At 36.0% G+C, this 22,885-nt stretch overlaps 1 pseudogene; it reads left to right on the top strand.

Moving 5' to 3' along the window:
• Window positions 1-6,379: 6,379 nt before the first annotated feature.
• On the top strand, window positions 6,380-6,959 carry LOC102735068 (glutathione S-transferase P pseudogene; annotated as a pseudogene).
• Window positions 6,960-22,885: the final 15,926 nt, after the last annotated feature.

The following is a 22,885-nucleotide window of genomic DNA, read 5'->3' as shown; positions in this document are numbered from 1 at the left end:
ATCTCTTTTCCAGGCTAATTTATATGTATAGCCATATAATGAGCACTGGTTAAAAGAAATATGACACTAAGGTAATATTTTGTTGCCTTGTTTCTCTTCTTACTCATCTCTGCATTCAGTATTACAAAGCTATTTGTTATTGATACGATTAAATTCAATAAATATTTATTGAGTACCTACTGGGCACAAGGATGTACAGCTGATGTAAGGAAGGATAAGATCTAATTTCTGCCCATGTGATACTTCCAATCCTGCAAAGTAATAAGACAAATATGCAAGTGACTACAACACAATATTGATTAAATTAAGTATCAGTAGAAAAGTAGGGGCAAAATTCCAAAGGGAATCTAGGGAGCATGTGCAATGCTCAGAGTGGGTCTCAAAAAATATAGATATTTTGATAAGGAATAAAGACTGTGAAGGCAGATGGAACTGCATGAGCCAAAACATAAAGATAGGAAACTGAAAAGTGGGTGTGAAAAACGGAAATGAAAACTAGAGATAGAGATTGGGGAATAGTATTCTGAGTGATAAGATACAAGGAGGGAATCCTGGGAATGTCAGCCCACTGGCCCACACACTCTCACCATAAATTCATGCTTCATTCAGAAGCAGTGCTGTATGGCAAATCAGGATGGTGACTAGGGTATGCAAGAAGTTCACAGACAGTGATGCTGGCAGAAATATGGCAAACAATGAAGGACAATCCATATCCAAAATAAGTTTCTATTCCAATGAAGACAACTCTGTCCACAACCCCTCACAACCATGATGGCAGGTATCTGACACCCTCCAATAAATGGAGGGGATCAGAATTGGTCACTGCTATAGATTGACTTTGGACACACAGTGATGATAGCCAGGAATGTCTTGGGGAGGGAAAGTCTATGTAATTGAGCACAGGCATACTTTCCATTCCTGCCACCAAGACCATTTTTTCCTTCGTGAGCTATTTTGAATAACCTCTGGGGTAGCTGAGGATAAAAGTTTACTTGACATCCACCATATAGGTCATTTTGTCTACTTGATTATTGAAAGGGCACCTTTGCAGTAAATGTATTTAGGGAGAATTTACACAAGACACAAATATCTATACATTTGAGACCGTTCTAAGAGGTCCATCCAAATTCCTCTTTCCCAAACCTCTTGTCATCAATCCTTTAATTTTGTTCCTGTTTAGTCCCTGACCATCTGTTCATGCTAATAGCTACTGTCCATGAATTGGTGTAGATGCATTCTTTAGGACATTTTGCTCTGCAGGCGAACTGGGCCTCCAGATAAACACTGGAGTTCGGAGCTCTGCTCACATGGAGGATTGTCCTTTCTTATTACCCATTAGGAATATTCCCAAGTAGGGCTGTAATATGACCTCTGCCTTGTGATAGCATACTGTCTGATTGCAGAACCTTCTATAAATCAAACATGAGTCTTCTTCTCCTAACCCAATGATCACTGTGACCTACTCATGGGGACATAGGAATAGACTGAGGGAGAAGTGGCAGCCAGGAAGACAATTGCTACTGGAATGTAAGCACCATGCTTGGACAAATTATTTGTGGCTTCAGCACCAACTTGAGAGTGGTCCTACAGACTCCACTTCATGGCTTGGTTGATCAACCATTTTGTTTTTTAATGATGGGAAGTTCCATATGCAAATAAATAAATAATAACATAGTCATGTTCCATAGTCAGGCATTCCTTCTCTACCAAAGCATGGGTGTCATAATGGAAGTTCTGGGAATGCCTTAATAGAAGTTCCTTTTAAGTGACTTTAGCAAACCAATAGTATATAATACAGCATTGCTAAAGTCCTCCCATTATTTGAATGGCTTTTCCTTTAAAATTTTTTTAAATTTTTTATTATGTTATGTTAGTCACCATACAGTACTTCGTTAGTTTTTGATGTAGTGTTCCATGATTCATTGTTTGCGTCCTTTAAAATTTTTATAAATTAAAATTGTGAATAGAATATTCCCTTATGATAACCACAAAGAAATCCAATGTGAAATTCCTATATCCACAAGAACACTGTAGGTTTTACCTAATGCACTAGCCTACAAAATTGCTTGCATAGATAAAGCAAAGTTGAGGACGGATGTAGTCTGAAATGAAAACACCAACATTATCTCAGCCTCTCAGGGAGTTAAGTACCCTATCCTGAGTCTCAGTCTCCTAGAATAAATTTAATTTACTACAATGGTTGTCACTAGTTAATACTCAAAACTTGACAAGTTATATATATATATGCGCATCTGGATGGACGTGTAAGTTTTCTAAGATATTTTTGACTAACGCTTATCCAGTGTGAAATGTCGAGGAAGACTACTGGATGCGATAAGAAAGTAAGATGTATGTAAGACAAACCATTACATGAAAACAGCTGGAGTCTTGCGGATTATGTAATTCAGAAAGTACTGTTGGTTTCTCCTATATATAGCCTTTTTCATATTTTACATTCATATGTAGCTCTGTGGTTTTCTAAATGAAAGATTCAGGTTTTGAAAGCCAATCGCAGTCCTAGTGTTTCCCAAATCTTGTTTTAATGTATAGAAGCATAAGAGGAGTAAGCAAAAATTTAGAGTTGTAACATCTCTATAAAAAAAAAAAAAAAAAAAAAAACGGTCTCAACCCAAGTTTCTCAAAGAGATCTCCTATGAACACCTTGTGTTTATGTGTAAAATGAATTATTGGTGTGGAAGGAGAAAAATATTCAGCAGCAGTCATTCTGGTACCCAGACTGGAAAACGGCTATTTGGGCAGCCCCTAAATTTTTTCTTAATTTATTCCGACTTCCTTGCAAAGCATGCCACATCATGAAAACCCAGGGGGTATAAATCTGTTGCAAGGGCAGGAAAACTCCCACTGGCTGGGTGGATGTTTGCTTGCAGATGAGAAAATTGATCGAAAAAAAATCTCCTTTACTGAGCGACTTTGCATCAAGGAGACTAGGTGATGCAGAACAAAAAAATTGTATATTCATTGGCTGTGTCGGTACAAATGAAAGTGTCAAACTTATCTTTTGGCAATGTAAATTGACTCTACAGGCAAATAAACTGCAATAATATCAACAGGCCTTACATAAACTGAAGAAAATTGCCTTCCTAGAGTCATATATGCCAAGCCTGATTCAGAACATGGCACACTGCCTTGGCATTGTTTGTGTGTAGGTGTCCTTCACTCATAAAGGTTAGCTGCAGGTGCACTTACAGCTACTCATCAGTATGGTACAGAGACATGTAATGATGTAACAGGAAGCATGATTTATGGAGCAAGTCAAATAACTTAATTTTAGTAGGAAGCTAAGAGAATAGGGTGCTCTGAATTAATTTCTGATTAAGAGACAATTGAATAAAATATGTTTTATGGGTGCCTTATAGCTATAAAGCTTTCTAAAATATGCTGGTTCACGTTCCTACCTAGCAGGCACATGGTGAAGGGTCTTGCCGGACTCTCTGATTTCTGTCAGTGAGTCAATAATTTTGCCTAACACCCCTTTTTACACTAATACTCTCTTCTAGGAACATAATACATATTGATTCACTTACGACTTTATATAAGGTATGCCTTCCAATAAACCACCTTTTACAGTTGAGGACACTCTGGTAGGGAGAGTTAGAACTAGGGTACTTTAAACGTAGAGCCCACATTCTTAACCCCTTTGTCATGCTGCCCCCAAAGCACAGTATACAATCACTTAGATGCTGACTATTCCATGTCTTTGGTTATTTCTTCCTTGGTTTTCAGAACCAGTTCTCAAGTCATAACCAATCCCATACCATCCTTTAAATTGCCATTGCTTCTTACCAACCAATTCTTGACATTTTCATATGTTTCCAGAACAAATACAGAGTATTCTAATTGACTGATCCATCTGTCTTCGCTCTTCACCTGTGGTTCATTGTATACAATATTACAAGATTAATCTTTTGGGAGCACAACCTGATTGACATGTCTATGCACCTGTTCCTTGCTCTAATATAAGAATCTGTTGGTCTAGCCAAACCCATATCCTAATTCTACCCTTGCATCTTGGCCAGTCAGACCACTTGTACCATTATACTCAATTGGAATGCCTTCCTCTTCCCTACCTACCTACTGGAAACTAATACCCATATTTCAGGTCACATTTTAAGATTTCCCCAATCTCCATAAATAATATCAGCCTACAGCAACTATCTCATTACCTACACCAAACATTTGACAACCATCCAACTTAAGATCTAGCTCTCTACTTTCACTTTGTAAGTAAAAGCTGAATTTAGAATTGATGGCAGAGTTCTATGGTTGTAGAAGGTTTAGATAATATTTAATTGAATATTAATTGGCCCCAAAATATTCAGCAAAAATTTCCCTTTTACTTAAATTCATTTATTCTGAAAGACAACAGAAAATTCAGGTTAATTGACAATTATTTTGAGTCTTGTTAAAAGGATTACTGTTTTGCCCATCCACAGCCCAATTCTCTACTGCATAAAAATTATTGAGTAATGGGAATTTGTTTAGTGTTTCAAGTATCCTGTGAAATTTAAAAATTTTAAATTACTAGCAGTAAATTCTCTATGTGCTATGAAAAATACCCATTACCTAAGTAGAGTAGAATCTGGAAGTCTGAACACTTTCAGATTTGAGAACTACCATAATCATGGATATTCCAAAGTGTGTGTTTTGGAGAGGGATGGGGAATTGAAAGATGAAAGATGGAGTCATTAAGAAAACAAAATATAATCAACATTCATTTCCAACGTGTGCACACAGAGGGATTGCTCATTTGGCTTGCATATGTAGTCATAATTTATCAGTCTTCATCTAATCATAAGCAAAGTATCCACAAATTTATAAGACTGGCTTGTGATCAACAATATAGAAATCAGAGCAGTATTTATGGTCTTAAAAGAATTTACCAGAAAATGTGTTGATCCTGGGAATAAGTGAAGTAACACTTATAAACATATAGGAGAAAGATCAGTACAATGAAACCCCATTTTCAATGAAAAGTTGAAATGTAATTGCAAAAGCTTTTTTTTAGGAGAAACTTTAACTTACAGTAAACATATGCAGTTAATAAACTTGAATTATATAAGAGGTTATCATGGAAACGTTGACAGAATGAAATGTCACAAAAAGAACTACCATTATCTAATGCATTCTTCATACTTGGTAACAAAAGACATAATGATTAAAGTTATATTCTCAAAATCATCTGTCACTCCCACAGGTTAGCAATTTTTTCATGCAGTAGAAAATGCCTGTGATAAACAGATTTGTCACATGTCAATTAAAGAAAATAAAGATTAAAGTCCTCCAATAATATGCTGGAGAAAAATAACATGTTTTGATATTTTAGCATTACCAAAGTTCACATTTCATTTTAGAACTGCCAGGAAAATAATAAAAAGTGCTGTGTGAAAAACATGGTCTTTAAATTCAATTTCCCACTGATGTGTTAATGAACTTGAAAAAAATCAAAGTATAATATGAAAAGCACAAGGCAAGTTACAAATAGGGCAAGATATTTTTAATAGCATACTTCAATAAAAGTAGACATTACCCTTAATATTTTCATTACTGAAGTTTTTACAAAGACATTTTCAGTTAACAGCAAATCTGGTTTTTCTGTCCACTATATTCTTAGAACTTAGAAAAATTTACCCAGAGTTTAATAAAGCTAACAGTAATTGATAAAAATAGGCTTTCCCTGGATGAATAGAAACCTCATACAGGTATTCCTTCCTTTGTGTAATAAATGTGCAACTAAAAGCATAGAAGTTTTTATTTTTATTATTTCTCCCTTTAAAAAGTCAAAGGAGGGGTGCCTGGCTGGCTCAGTAGATAAGGCATGAAATTCCTGATCTCGGGGCTGTGAGTTCGAGCCTCACATTGGGTGTAGAGATTACTTAAAAATCTTGAAAGAAAGAAAGAAAGAAAGAAAGAAAGAAAGAAAGAAAGAAAGAAAGAAAGAAAGAATTTAAATAAAAACTTGGAAAAAAAATAAATAAAAATTTAAATGCCAGAGGAACTATGTAAACTGTAAATTGTTTGGTAAGGCAAATAATCAAGTTGAGATATTTTTTTTTTCTAGTCAGTTCAAATTTTCATATAAAACAATTTGCCAGAAACTTTATCATCAAAATTGAAATAATATGGGAAGTACAGAGAGTCATAGAATATTTTCTGTGAAGGAAGCAAACATAGGCATTATACTTTTTAATTTAATTATTAAATCAGCAACATGTTTCTACTTAAACTTCCTTAAGTGGTGGTTGCCAGAGGGAAGGAGGATGGAGGTTAAGAGGTACAAACTTCCAGTTATAAAATAAATAAGCCCTGGGGATGAAAGGTCTAGCGTAAGAGCTCTGTCACCGAGGTCTGCACAGCAACCATGATGCCCTACGCCATCGTCTACTCCCCTGTTCGAAGCCAGAGCTGGAAGGAGGAGGTGGAGACCTGGCTGCAGGGCTCCCTCAAGGCCTCCTGTCTGTATGGGCAACTTCCCACGTTCCAGGAGGGAGACCTTACCCTGTACCAGTCTGATGGCATCCTGTGATACCCAGGCCACTCCTTCGGGCTGTCTGGGAAGGACCAGTGGGAGATGGCCCTGGTGGACATGGTGAATGATGGCATGGAGAATATCCACTGCAAATACCTCATCCTCATCTACAACTACTAGGAGTCAAGCAAGTAGGAGTATGTGAAGGCACTACTGGGCACCTGAAGACTTTTGAGACCCTGCTGTCCCAGAACCAGGGGGCTCAGGCCTTCATCATGGGCAACAGGATCTCCTTCGCAGACTTCAACCTGCTGGACTTGTCACTGATTCACCAGGTCCTGGCCCTCAGCTGCCTGGACTCCTCCCTGCTGCTCTCAGCCTACCTGGGAGCCTCCGCACCCTGCCCAAGCTCAAGGCCTTCTTGGCCTCCTCCAAGCATGTGAACCTCCCTATCAACGGCAACCGGAAATAGTGAGGGCTTGTGGCACCCTCAGCAGAAAGTAGGGGCTGCCTGTCTTCCTTTCCCCAGGACGAGTAAAATTTCCAAGTGAGAATTAAAAAAATATATATATATATATAGCCTAGGAAATAGAGTCAATGGTATTGTAATTATGTATTGTCACAGATGGTAACTACACTTATGGTGAGCATTTTATAATGTATATAATTCTCTAATCGCTATGGTTGTACACCTAAAACTACTATAATATTGTATGTCAACTATATTTCAATAAAAAATACATCTCCAAAACAAGAATTAAACGGCCTTATGACAATTTTTTCAACCTAGGAAGCTACTTTTCACTCTATTTTTAATTAGAAAGCAAAATTCTCTTCTCCTCATAATACTTCTTTATATGGCAGCTATTTGCTTACTGTTATTGGACATTTAAATTCTTTTTTGCTTAAGCTTCTTATTTACTCCTTTACAAGTTGTTGATATCATAATGGGAAAGTTTTTGCTCAGTGCTAACTCAGCAGAAATACTTCAAAAACTGTTCTAAAATATCTTGAATACTGGTAAAGTGGGGAGGGAAGGTTTATCAAAAAAGGGTATGGAGTTTTAAAGTGAGCTTATGAAGCAGATTAAAACAGTCAGAACTTGCAACAGTGGAAATTAATTAGTTTCAGATTTAAGGAAAAAAATCTGTAAGAAAGTGTGAAAGGACTTCAAATAAGAACTGAGTAAAATGACCTACATTTCCATACATAAATCAAGTTGCATTCAGATATTTATTTTGAAATTTTCACACACCTACCAACTATTAAGCCAAAATTATGCTCCAATTACATATATAAAGTATCCAGATCATGAGTTGCAAAGCCCTACCACAAGATAGTCGGATCACATCTGCAGTATCATATGCAATTCTTTGTACCATATTTTAAAAACAAATATTTACAGGGGCGCCTGGATGGCTCAGTTGGTTAAGCGACTGCCTTCGGCTCAGGTCGTGATCCTGGAGTCCTGGGATCGAGTCCCGAGTCGGGCTCCCTGCTCAGCACGGAGTCTGCTTCTCCCTCTGACCCTCCCCCTCTCACGCTCCCTCTCTCTCTCTCTCTCTCATTCTCGCTCTCAAATAAATAAATAAATAAAAATCTTTAAAAAAAAACACAAATATTTACAGAAGCAGGCAAGCAAGATTGTGAGTAAGCCTAAAATTCCACAATGTTTAGTGTGAGGAAAAGAAACTTAGGGGACACTTGATGTCCATTTTCAAGTAACTTGGCTACCATATAAGAGAAGGAATACATTTACTCTGTGAAGCTCCAGAAGGTAAATCTGAGCGAAATGACAACTCAGTGTGAGCAAACATCTTATGAAAGGCAAAAGGAATGGGCTGCCTCTTGAGGTAGCCAGCAACTCATCACTGACCATGATCTAGCAGAGACTAACATAATTCATCAGAGATGCAACACTACAGTAAGATTAATTACTTGGTTGTTGTTTTAAATAAGGAAAAATCATTAGACTATCTATAGGATTTCTACAAAAAAGTCCAAATGAACTTTTAGGGTTTATTAACCTATCAAAATTTCAAAATCCCTCCCTACTATCAGAGTAACAAATGCATTTAATGAAAACAAGCATAAGTAATTTGCAAAATAACTCCATGAATCACTTTTTCCCCAATTTTATTATAATTCTTATTTTGGTAAAATCTGACTTTTTACAGATTAATTTCTTTTTAGGCCATGGGCCACTGGTTCATGAATTAACTACATAGTTTAGTTATATTAGCTTTATATTAAGAGAGTTATTTTTAAAAAGAAAGTTATTAATGATTAAGATTATACAATGAGGAAAGGACAGTGTCTTCAATAACTAGTGTTGGGAAAACTGGACAGCTACATGCAAAAGAATGAAACTGGACCCCTATCTTATACCACTCATAAAAATCAATTCAAAATGTATTAAAGATCAGACTATAAGACCTAGAACCATTAAACTCCTAGAAGAAAACATAGGGGTAAGCTCCTTCACATCAGTCTTGACTATGAGTTTTTGGATTTGAAACCAAAAGGAAAGGCAACAAAGCAAAGGCCAAGTGAACAAGTAGGACCACATCAAATTAAAAGCTTCCGCACGGCAAAAGAAACCATCAACAAAATGAAAAGATGACCTATGAAATGGGAGAAAATATTTGTAAACCACATATCCAATAAGGGGTTAATATTCAAAATATACAAGGAACTCAGATAACTCAATGGCAAAAATAAAAATAAAAAAAAAAACAATTAATAAATGGGCAAAGGACCTGAATCGACATTTTGCCCAGGAAGACATACAAATAACCAACAGGTCCATGAAAATGTGCACAACATCACTCATCATCAGGGAAATGCAGATCAAAACCACAATGGGATACCACCTTACACCTGTTAGGGTGGCCAGTATCATCAAAAAGACAAGAGATACCAATTGCTGGTAAGGATGTGAAGAAAAGAGAAACTTTGTACACTATTGATGGAAAAGTAAACTGGTACAACTATTATGGAAAACGGTATGGAGCTTCCTCAAACGGTTAAAAATAGAACCACCATGTGATACAGTAATCCCACTTTTGAGTATACATCCAAAGGAAACAAACCACCATCTCAAAGAGATATCTATATTCCATGTTCATTGCAGCATTATTCACACTAGCCAAGGTATGAAAACAACCTAAGTGTGTTTGTCAGCAACACATGAATGGATCAAGAAAATGTGGGGTGTGTGTGTATGTGTATGTGTGTGTGTGTGCGTGCATGCGTGTTTGTGTTTTTGAGAGAGAGAGAAAGAGAGAGAGACGAAATATTATTCGGCCTTAAAAACAAGAGAATCATTCTTTGCAGCAACATGGATTAACCTCAAAGGTATTATGTTAAATGAAATAAACCAGACAGAGAAAAACAAATACTGCATGGTATCACTTATATATGCAATCTTAGGAAGAGGGAAGGGAGGGAAGGAAAGAAGGAAAGAGGAAGGAAGGAAGGGAGGGAGGGAGGAAGGAAGGAAGGAAGGAAGGAAGCAAGGAAGGAAGGAAGGGAGGAAGGGAGGAAGGGAGGGAGGAAAAGAAGGTAGGCAGGAAGGAAGAAATGAAAGGAACAAAAAGTGAGAAAGTCAAACTCATAGAAATAGATGCTGGGGTGGGTGAGGGAATAGGAGAGGCCAGTAAAAGGCTACAAACTTTCAGTCTTAAGATGAACAGGTCTGAGAATATAATGTATAAAATGGTTACTATAGTTGATAATACTGTATAATTGAAATTTGCCAAGAGAGTAGAACTTAAGTTTTTTCACCACAAAAAAAGGTAAATATGTGAGGTTATGGATGTGTTAAGTAACTCAATGGTGAGAAACCTTTCACAATGTATACATATATCAAATCATCATGTTGTACCCTTTAAATGTATTACGATTTTATTTGTCAATCATATCTCAATAAAGCTGAAAAATACAAAATAATATAATTCAAAATTGAGATGTGTAGAGTAGTAAGAAACTTTAATTCTCTGTCTTCAAACATTCTAAAATGTTTTCTGTTAGACTTTTTGACAAGTTCTTCCAGAAAAGTTCATTGCTTAGCTTGCTGGAGATAGACTAGTCTTTAGTGAGTCATGTCTAAAACCAGAGCCAAGCACTGCATGGGAGAATCTAGCCCAATTTACAGCTTCACCTCGAACAGTTTTGCTACAATGGGCCAATTTTTTCTTCAAGTTGACCATTTGTACAAGGGTAAAAATTAACACGCAACTTAAAGAAAGCTGTGCAACTATATGAACCCAGAGTAAGTGTATTTTAGCTCCTTCCAACTCTTGGACAAATTCTACTCGATGGATAGTAATACTAATAAGCATTTTAAACTTCAACTGTGTGCTAGATCTATCAAGGTACTGGAGACACAAATATGACCTATATATTTACTGTCACTATGCCCCATGCAGGTCAGTCTAATGAGAGGGACAGACAAGTGGTAATGGCAATATGATGCAGTACGTACTATAATAGAGGCTGTTACCATGTAAGCATCAAACAGGAGCGAGACAAGTGGGTTACCCTACAGATTATATTTGAAAATGGTTAGTTGGGCAGGCAAATAAAAAGATCCAGGCAGAAGGCATAGGCTAAACAAGCAGATCCCTTGAAAGAAAATGAGTTGTTCCTACTGAGTGAGTGAATTTTATACGGAGAAGGGTGGGAGATGGGGCCAGAGATATCATCAAGTACTAAACCAAGAAAGGAAATTTTTTAACTCATAATTAGGATTCTTTTTTGGAAAGATTTTATTTATTATTTACTTGACAGAGAGAGACACAGCCAGAGAAGGAACACAAGCAGGGGGAGTGGGAGAGGGAGCAGGGAGCCCCACGTGAGGCTCGATCCCAGGACCCTGGGATCATGACCTGAGCCGAAGGCAGACGCTTAACCGACTGAGCCACCCAGGCACCCCCATAATTAGGATTTTTAACTTTAACCTATACATGCAAGTGGGAGCCACTGCCAGGCTTTAAGCAGCAAAGAGACAAAGAAATTCAGGTCATGAACTCGGGGTCCTGGGATCGAGCCCCATGTCGGGCTCCCTGCTCGTGGGGGTCTGCTACTCTCTCTCCCTCTGTCCCTACTTCCCGCTCATGTGTGTTCACTCTCTCTCTCTCTCTCTCAAATAAAGAAATGAAATCTTAAAAAAATAAGAGATATACCTTGTTACTAAAGTGAATCAATGGCACTGGAGACAAAGAGGAAGGGACTGACTTGATATATTTCTGAAAGTATATCAGAGTTAATGAAATGAGTGAAAATTTGGGATGAGGGAAAGGATGATGGGACAATGTCACGTATGACTCACCTTTGTCTCTGAGGCTGTTGGGTTGGTGGAAAAAACATCAACACAAGATGAATAACTGATTTGAGAATATTATAAATAACTTTGGTTTTGAAAAACCTTTTTGGGTTTTGAGGTGCCTATAAGACATGCATGTGTTTGGTCAAAGTGTCTAGTAGGAAGTTGGGATTATAGATCTGGAGTTGGACATTCCTTCCTCAAAATGGCTTCTTAATTGCCCAGTGTTGGTGTATTCAAATAGCTGTATAGGTTAATGTATTTGCTTTCCTGAAATACGTTTCCCACTTCTTATGATGACATGCTGCAATTAAGTAAGATATTTATTATAATAAATCGTTCATGGAATTATAGGGCTGAAAAAAAGCTTCAGAAATTATTACACTCTTCTTTTTGTTTTGGATTGAAAACTGCACCAAATACATTCCTAGAAACACCACTGACTTCTTTAAAATCTCTGGCATAGATGACTAACAACTCCCTTGATAATGTTGTCTAGCATCTCACTGAGCTGATAGGAAGATTTTGCTACTGCTAGTCTATATCCTTCACGCTGCAAGTGTCGTTCTTTCTGGTCTTATCCTTAGTGGAAATGGAGAACAGCTGTTTAATGCTAATGGAAAAATCAGCAAATTTAAAATTGTTGAATACACACTTTAGATTTTAACTGAATTATGAACTTGGCAATATTTATGAATTTAAAGCATGAAAATACAAACTAGATTCATCACGATATTTTTTCAACTGCATGGAAGTGTGATAAACAGTGTTCAGAATTCTCAACATTAAAAACTCAAAGTATTGCCCTTGAAAACGATGTTCTGTGAATCTTAAAGTGATTAAATATTTTTGGATAAAGTGTCTGGAAGTATTTTTAAGCCATACAGATCTCAAATGAAATGGGTAGTACTAAAAAATGAAAATAAATCACTATTTGTATTCCTTGTTGAAATATCAGCCACCCACAATCTTTAGAACCTCTGATATTGTATCCAACTAGAAAATTTATCAGTAGTGGAGGTTTACATGTGTTTTAAATGAAATATTAAAAAATTATAATCATTTTTATGTAATTCCAAAGGGTGAACATAATAATTTTTTGTAGTCCTAAAAGCCGTACGTATTTATTTGTGCTTGCTCATCCTCACACCTACTGATTTCAAGGATGGGTAATAAAAGGAAATAGAAATACAAAAGAAAAATGATTTCTTGACTTAAATATAATTCATTCCCTATTGCTACCCCCTGATTAATTGAGTCTCAGTAAAAACATTCCCCATCTTCTCGAACCTATCTAGCAGTGTTTTTCCTATGAAAACGCAACTGTTTGGTCATTGGAAGCTAAAGTTGGCCACTTCCAACTTCTTAATCTATTTAAAACTCCAAAGGGGGAAATGTCCAAGGGAACATAAATCTTATGGGTGATCTATTTCAAAGGTAGTAGTTTTGTTTATTTTCAAATTTAAGTGATTTTACAGTGTTGTAAATAGGTTGAACTATAATGCAGATGGTGAATAAAGGAAAAATGTTTCTCTTGAAAATGCTCTGTGCACCAAAAGGCCACATGGAAGTCAAACACATACCCCCACCAATATAAAAAACAGAACATGTGGGATGGACTTATTTGCTATATAAACTTATTATTTCCTAAGTCTGTGGAGACAAGAGAGGAATAAAACCAGAAAAATTTATCAAAGAAACACATGACCATGGCAAGACTACCTAAACCTTTACATGACTCCACATTTCTAGGACTCACCAAATGACCTCTATCAAGTCCATTGCTTTAAAAGTGTCTAAGAACCCTGATCCTAGAATAAAATAGACCTGCATTTATAATCCTGATTCTACAATGTACTTCCTGGGTGACCTTAGTCAAGTCACAAGCTTTATTTTTAAAAGATTTTATTTATTTATTTTAGAGAGAGAGAGACAGAGATATTGAGAGAGAGCACAGGAGGGGAGGAAAGGGAGAAGAAGGCTCCCCACTAAGCAGGGAACCCTGAAATCATGACCTGAGCCGAAGGTAGACCCTTAATCGACTGAGCCACCCAGGCGCCCAAGTCACAAACTTTAATCTTTGGTTTTCTCATCACTCAAAGAAGGATACTAATGCTTACCTTGTAGGGCATGTGCTGTCTAAATGTTACAATGCGTGCAAAAATACCTGGCACATAATGTTGAATTACTACAGTTATTATTATGACTTCACTGTTATTTTATCAGTCACACAGATTAGTTTAGTGTTGTTGCTTATTTAGTACATTTTCCACTGTTTCATTATGACTGCATTTTTCTTGACTACACTGGTCCCACATCTGAAGTATTCTCACATTAACCCATATATAAATACCTATCTACTAATATAATGTCTTAGTAACACATCCATATATATCTGCCAATATTCTTCTCTTTAGAGAATGTTTCCTGGTGTAAACTAAGAAAAAGACTTTTGAATTCTGTGTCACACTTAGCAGTGACCAAACTATCACAGCTCACAGCACCTACTATTATGAAAGGAATAATGATTAACTGCATCTTTGAACCATCTTCTCAACAGCCCTACAAATCTGTGATACTTGTTAAAGACTGACAGCCTATGTCTACTGCTTCTATTCAGTCTATCAAGTTGGTATCAATGAAATTAGTTCAGTGTCATTCCACAGGAAACAGAGATGACAAATCTCAAGTGGGACTAGATGCAAATTATTGATTAAAACAACAGTTCATCACATACTATATTTGATAAAGCATTAGGGCTGTCGAGTGCTCCAAATTCCTATTCATCACCTGATACACACTATATTCCTATGCACTAAAGGACAAGTCCTGCATGTATACATCTGTGTTTATGTGTGTATGTGTATGCATGTGTGGTTTGCAATGGAATATTACTCAGCCATGAAAAAGAATGAAATCTTGCCATTTGCAACAACATGAATGGAGCTAGAGAGTATTATGCTAAGCAAAAAAAGTCAAAGACAAATACCATACTTGTGATTTCACTCATATGTGGAATTTAAGAAACAAAACAAACAAACATGAAGGGAAAAAAGAAAGGCAAACCAAGAAACAGACTCTTAACTACAGAAAACACACAGATGGTTACCAGAGGGGAGGTGGGTAAGGGATAGGTTAAATCGGTGATGGGGATTAAGGAGTGAACTTGTTGTGATGAGCACTGGGAGATGTATGGAATTGTTGAATCACTAAATTCTTTACCTGAAACTAATATTACGCTGTATGTTAACTCGCTGGAATTTAAATAAAAACTTAATCAGATATTTTAAAAAAGGACAACTCCTGCAATATTGAATATTCTTAAAGATTGTACTATCTTAGAAGTCCAAAGTGTCTCTCCAGATTTAATAGACTACTCTATAATTTAGGCAATATGATGTTGCTAATTATAGCTCAATGTTCTAAGGTGACTATCAGAATAACAAAGAAGAAATAATTACTAAAATAAACTACTATCTTTATGAAAGCTTCCAAAATTCATGTCACCTGTAAATGACATTTTGAAATTCAGAAACAAAAATTAGATAGTGGGGATGGTTTCAAAACTGAATATGTTTTTTAAAAACCACTGGATCATATACTTTAAAGGGGATGAATTTTATTATTTGTGAATTGTATCTCAATAAAGCTGTAAATAAAAATTTTAGAAACCATGTTGGAGAGTAATAGAAGAAAAATCCCATTTGAATATCCCCCAAGGGAAAAATAATGGAGCACTGGTTTCAAAAGAAATTAAAATTGTCAGCTACGTTTTATGAGTTTCAAGATAAGGATGATTTCAACAAACTTTTCAAGCACATTAAAGACATTTTACATGTAGGCATTTTTTCCTAAGTAAAATCTTGATGAATTATAAATGATTTAGACCTAATTGTTAGTATCTTCCAAATTTTATAAAATAGAAAGGCCAGCTGCTTCAGTTTCCTTCCCTGTCATCCTTTGGAGGGCAAGAGGAGTGCAAAGGAGAGGAGAAACAGGAGAAAAGAGTGAGTCAAACTTTTTTTTTTTTAAAGATTTTATTTATTTATTTGACAGAGAGAGAGACAGCTAGAGAGGGAACACAAGCAGGGGGAGTGGGAGAGGGAGAAGCAGGCTTCCCGCGGAGCAGGGAGCCCGATGCGGGGCTCGATCCCAGGACCCTGGAATCATGACCTGAGCCGAAGGCAGGCGCTTAACGACTGAGCCACCCAGGGGCCCCGAGTGAGTCAAACTTTTATTAACTAAGAACAAATTAACATTGCCCCAGGTGGTCTCCAGAGCTCTTATTACTTACCTTCTTCTTGCTAAGTTTAAATCTGGAGCTAGGGGAAAAAAAGAAAATGCATGAATCATCCTCAAAGGACAATGCAGAAGCAAAGAGGCCATGAAGCTTAAGAAAGGGAGCAGTGAATGGAATGATAAGTGGAAGACCACATCAACAAAAACCACTTCAAATTCAAACTGGAATTTCCACTTCTTGAAATCAACCTCAAATTAAGACTATGTGAACAGTCACATATTTTCTAAGTTGAAAATATAGCAAAGATATTGGAGTTTTGCCACCCCTCCTTAGAGACGTTTAAATGTGATTGGCACTATATGGCGATAGAAATGTACCCTTATCTTCCCTTAAATTACCAGGGTGCTACATCGGAAGTTTCTTATGTTTAACATCCAACTGATTCACCATCAAATGTGGTCAGCTTTGACTTCTGCCCTGGTTATTGGGTGAAGAGTTTATCTTGGGTTATCAGGAATATCAAGTCTTTAGAGCTTTTGGTTGGGAAAACTGCCATATGGTTTTTCTCTGTAATTATTTTCTGGTGAATATTCTATAGCTGAGAATTTTCACTAAATCTTATAGGTGTTGCTCATGTTAAGGCAAAAAAACCCAAACCTTAATGAATGCCTGATTCTTCTGAGAAAGGCCTTATAGAAGTACAAACCTTTCACTGTACACAGACTTTATTAGCCTCTTTGTATGGAAATATAATGTTAATGTAGGGTTAGGTTCTCATCTGGGTTGACTGCAATGTCTTAAAAATACTTTTATTTTTCAATAACTTCCAATGTTAAATTTGCAAAATTAATTGTACTTTTCATGCACTAGTGAATAGAACACAAATGAAACATTACTGCTGCTTTTTGTGAAGTGTTGACTTGAAAAGACAAAGGGACATGTAACTGTATAATCAGCTATAAATGAGGAGCAAACAAGTCACTTATATCAATTAATAGATTCTGCTTTGGAGAATGCTGTCAAGACTAACAGCCCTAACTTGAAAATTATCTTCAAAAACAAACAAAAAGATCATAAAACTTCCACTGTTCAAATGATAAGACTACAGCAAGGTCTTCTATTACTAAGAATTATTGCATTTACGAAATATTTCACAATCCAATTCCCAGTGTAATAAGAAACATTATGAAGCCAGTAAAGCCAAGGTCTATACCAGCAGTCATTAGTACAACTGTCAGAACAAAAAAAAGGAAAAGTTTTTCAATAATTTAGCTTTTTTCACTTTAACAACTTCTGAAGTTCATAAGTCTTCAAAAAAAAAAAAGTAAGATATTGCATTTCATCTATAATAAGGCTAGGTCTACTTTGATTTGCATTTTAATCTGGTACCTGATCAAACTGTGTGTATATTTTAGCTTCCTTAGATAAGCAGTCAGAACTCAGACTTTGCAACCAAGTAAGAAGTCAAGCTCCTAAAGTTTAAGAGCAGAGATGATTGAATTGTGCCACGCTATCTGCAATAACACAGAGGTGGCTTTCTCAGAGAAAATGCCTCCTTAATAAATCCAACATTGTACTTTAAACCTCTTTTCCATTCTAAATACAACCAATAGACAACCAGCATAGTGAAGATTAAAATTGTAGGTCAGTTTGTGTATTAATTTTGGATTTGGTCATTAAATCACCTAGTGCTCATTTTTTCCTAAAGTAAAGCTTTCTTAATTAACTTTCTTAATTAGCTTTATGAGAGATTATATACATACTATTGGTTCTTCCACACATTTGCAAACCATATGCAACAACATAATTTTTTAAACCCTCAAACTTAAAGGATTTCTAGCCATGGTTACACTGTGAAGTTATAAATATTTCAGATTACACAGCATGTGAGTGAATGCTGAGTAGGGCTCAGCAGTTCTAATTTATATTATTAATCCATCTATTCTTCTGGAAGGGGGGTGAGGAGATATATTTGTTCCAGTTTTATTATACTAATACCATTAATAGCCAGATTAGTAATATGTGTTTCTGTGAAAATATTATTTATCTTCAATTTTGAAATATTGCCCTAAATGTCATCTTTAGCTTCTAGGAAAACTTACATCTTTGGTTTCTACTGGAGCAGACATATGGAAGGTAGAACGAATGGCAGAACTATTGCCTACTCCGAGAGAAACTGTCACTCAATAAATTACATAAGTAAGGCACTTTTTCTTTTTTTGGTTCTACCAGTGTGTTTGTGCTTTCACTTGATTTGACAAAATATTAGGATCATAAAACATTAATCATCAGACATAGCTGTTAAGGACTTTGTGATATTTCCCCAAATTAAAAAAAAATGTTGCATAGATTCTTAAGGCAATATCAAAAGAGATGTTAATAACTATAACATCATTGAAATAACTGTCTAGTGTTTGAAATCACCTTTTTAGTTGTATATGTTCTATTGAGATTGTTTTTTTTTCTCTGAAGGGTGAAATTGCAAATGATTCTGTTGGGATTTTTTTAATGCCATATTACTTGATCACAAACTTAAAAAAAAAAAAAAAACTCTCAACAAGCCAGGACTACTGATAGATAGAATCTAGCCACAATACTTTGTAATCAAAGCAGACAATAGAGATGTTCCTTCCCACTGTGTCACTTGGCTTGAAATAATATGATGATCAGTTCTTCTCTACATCTTTAACATTTTTCCTCGTGTCTTTTAAACTTCAGCCAAGTTACATTGACAGAAAGATTGAGGTCATCAAGTCAGAAATGCACAGACAAATTTAACAATGACAGATTAAACCATCTAGTTCTTAATTTAGCAGCTATTCTTAGTTATTGTGTATACCGCTTTAAAAGATGAAGGTTGATTGCTGTATCATATCTTAGTAGATGAAGATTACTGGCCAAATGGAAAGCTAACGAAGTTTAATTCTCTCGCAAATCTTGCCCCTAGTTTTCTACCAGCAGTGTAAGCATTCATTACTCTCCACTAAAAGATCACCTAGGAAAGGATTTTTACTATCATTGTTCTACTAATGACCAGAAGACACACAAAGGGTAAAATGATATCACTTCAGAAATCAAAAGGCCAGAAAATAAATTTTGACTCTGGCAGATCTACTCTCGACTCTCATTACAGGACAATAGGCATCTAATCATTCCTGTCTAGGTTTTTGCTTCAAGTTAAACCCCACTTTGGGAGAATAAAGGATTTCTTTACTTGTCCATAAATAAAAAAGTATATAAAATTTTCTGGTGATAAGAAAATATTTAAGGTTTTTTCTTTAGTCTTGAAAGACAGGACATTTGCTATTACTTGCTTTTGATGTGTCATCTTGAGTGAACTTGTGTGGTTCTAGCCTTGGAAATGTGTAGAGACTTAGTCCTTCAAGTTTGTTGGAAAGGAGTAAGGAAAATCTTCATTTCTTTGGCATAATATTACAATCTGTGGCAGAGACTTCTTTATATTTACCAATACAGCCTGGTTGCGATATTTTATTAAAAGAGCATGGTTAGCACGTTATTCATAGCAGGATAGGTAGGGAAATATCCTTCAGTCTGCTCTACTTCTGTTAATCTATCAGAAGTTGATAAACTGACGAGAAGATATTTTGAGAGAAGGAGGTGTCACTTGGATAAGGGTATGATGCAGGTCTTAATTCTATGTAAACATGTCATGGTGAGAAGAGAGAGAAGCAAAGTCTGATAAAGAGAAGAAAGTAACCATTAACAAAGCAAATGATTGGTGCTTATTAATCAACTAAGTAATGCTTGTTGGCCAGCTTCCCAACGATGATGATAGAAAAGATGATGAGATTGGTGGTGGTAGTGATAGTGTTTCTGATATCTGGTTTGGTTCTGCTACACTAAATCTGATGGTTTCCAACATACATTATTTTTAGGAGATGGCAGATGTTAAGAGTTTACCAAAACCCCTATGACATATTTGATACTACAGATGAATTAGAACAGGGGACACAGAGCTTATAAGCCATGTTATCCAAATGAATTAGTTAAACTTAGTTGATTATGTTACTTGCTGGGGAGGGTATGGATATCAAGCTAAGAAAATAATATAGCTGTATGAGTTCTGTAGTGAAATTGATTATTGTTTAAAATTTTATGTACAAGATTTTTTCTGTTAGGTAGGTAGCATCTTACAGTGAAATATAGACCGTTGTTCATATTCTTGTTTAATGAGTATACACAAAGAGGAGAAATTTATCTTTTTCCAAAATACTGAAAGTTTTCAGTAGAAGATCTTTGGGGAGGAAATAGTGCCATATTTTGAGCATTACTGATAAATAAATTCCTTTTTATCTTTGCTATCCCATCTGCAAAGCAACAGTTGATAACATTCAAAGGGGATTTTAAACTCAAGCATCTTTCCCCTTTTGAATTACAAATTCTAGTTTAAAGAGCTCTTTCTCACCTTTTAGATGTGTGCTTGGCTCATATGTATATTGGAGTTATGGTATATGTCTATTTAGTGTGCAATGTGTTGAGTTCATTACAGCCTTAGGGAAACTAAGAAACAACAGCTCTCTGAACTAAGCTTAACTTTACATCATACTGAACAAATGGCCTCACTTGCAACACAGCTTTATGTGATGATATTATTTATTGAGATCCAGGAGATATTTTTGATTGTTAATTTAAATTCAATCTTTAAAAAATCTGGCAGCACTGAACTAATAATGAATAATAACTCTTAGGGCAAGAATAAAGGAATAGAGTCAAATAAACAAAAGCAGGTCACTCAGTTATACAAAGACTGCATGATAAGGTACGTATTTTTGAAATTCCTTAACTCTAGATTCTAAGCTTGATCTGTGCATGTTCTATAACTTATTCTTCACTCCCATTTATCATATCTTGATGAGTTATATCACTTCTGACATAAAATGATCGTATAATCAGGATTTAGTTCAAAGCCTTCTTTGGTATACTTGTTAGCCCAAAATTCTTGCCAATTTGTACAGTCACATAAAATGATTAGTAGGGAAACAAATAAACAAAGCCGCCAAAACATTATTTCCAGTTGTGCTTCAATTTGTTCTCTATGCCAGTTCTTAGTGAAAATTTTCTTTTGGCAAATCTCAAGAGTCTCAGGCAAAGATGTTACTGAAGAATATTGAAGTCCATGCACGCATATTATGCTGGTTAATAAAGAAGAAATTCTCCTTTTGTTAAAGCTAACATTCAATTTGTGTTCGTGAAATTCCCATAGTAACCTTCAATTTAATTTACATCTTTTAATCATACCCTGATATTTTTAATTCGATCATTTTCATAGTATTCTAGAATTATAAAGGTATCCCAACATAATACTGTTGTTTTCATGATAATAAGCTTCCTGAAGCTTATTTTCCATGGAAGTCAGTAGCCAGCAAGTGCCCCAGGCTCAACAAAACTGTCTTGTGGTCTTGGTGAAAAGCTGCTTCTTTCCTGCAGCAAAGCTGAATCTATGGCAAGTCCACAGTGGATAACTTCCTCAGTCTGTTTTTCAAAAACTTCAACATTCTTTTTTATCCTCTAAAACTAGCTTGAGACTGCATTTATGGACTCTGCAAGATTTAGGATTGGAAAGAGCTTGAAATATCATTCATTAGCTACCTGTTTCCCCCCTTTCCTCTCATAGTACTCTTCTTTGTAACATCCCCACCAAGTAATTAACCTCTAGGGTTGAACATCCCAATATTGGAGAGCTCACTACCTTCAGAAACAGATTGTTTCACCCTTGACCAGTGCTGAATGTTTTGAAGTTCTCCTACAGAGCCAGAATCTGTAGGGTCCTCCACTAATTCCCAGGTGTATTCTCTTGCGTCATAGTTTCCTTGTTTGCAAATATTTACGGAATGCCTAGTTTGTGTCATACAATGTTCCAGGCCCCGAGAGAACAAACACAAAGAAGATAGGAATGCTAACCTTGGGAAACAAAGCAAATCCCCTGTCCATAAGAAAATCTCTCAAATATTTGAAGTCAGCTAGCATGTATCCCAAGAGTTTTGTTCCAGAGGATACAAACCCAAAGTTTGTCACATAACATGATTCAAGCCCCCTTCTGACACAAGCATTCTTGTGCATGAACTCCAATCTACTGATTTCATTCTTTAAATACTGTGCCTGGAAACACCAAGTAGAGCCCAATTGTATCCTCTTTCTGTGAAAGTTGCAAAAGCCCAAGATAAAATTAGGTTTTCTGGCAATGATATCACAGTGAGGACTTGTTGATCCAGATGCCAACTAAAATCCACCATGACCAAAATTTGTGCATGGAAATTTGGTACCCAAAGTTCAGCATCTCACATTTTTTCCTATTAAGTTTTACTTTGGTCCGTTCAAATTGTCATGATCTATTTGCATGATGGGCCAATTTAGTAAAACACTTTCTATATTTATATTTATATTCAGGTCCTTGAAAAATTCATGTTTTACCAGCCCTGCCCTTCTTGACCTTTCATCCTAACAGCTTTTGTGTCAACAATTAATAGTTATCATTGTTACTTATATTCTTTGTGCCCAGTATTAGGATAAACAGGAACAAAGTCGAGGAAGAAAAGAATATGACTAAACCCCTTCCCCTGAGACGCTTATAATTTGGTTGAGGAGACGGTTCTTCCAAAAAGAAAAGAAGAAAATAGCTAGCAATGCACGATGACATACTTCATTTGAAATAATGTAATAATGTTGATTTACAGACCAGGAAAGCCACACACATGAATTTCAGAGACAACTCTCAAACAAGCAAATATTCTCACGCATAGTAAAAGTCCTAATTACTACAGGAATGCACAGTAGAGATCAGAGTGGTCTGAAAGAGTCAGAATAAGATGTA

This window comes from Leptonychotes weddellii, chromosome X (assembly GCF_054177405.1).
Source record: "Leptonychotes weddellii isolate Sample4059 chromosome X, ASM5417740v2, whole genome shotgun sequence".
NCBI lineage: Eukaryota > Metazoa > Chordata > Mammalia > Carnivora > Phocidae > Leptonychotes > Leptonychotes weddellii.
The sequence above is the reverse complement of the archived record's forward strand: the minus strand, read 5'-3'. Positions and strand labels throughout refer to the sequence as shown.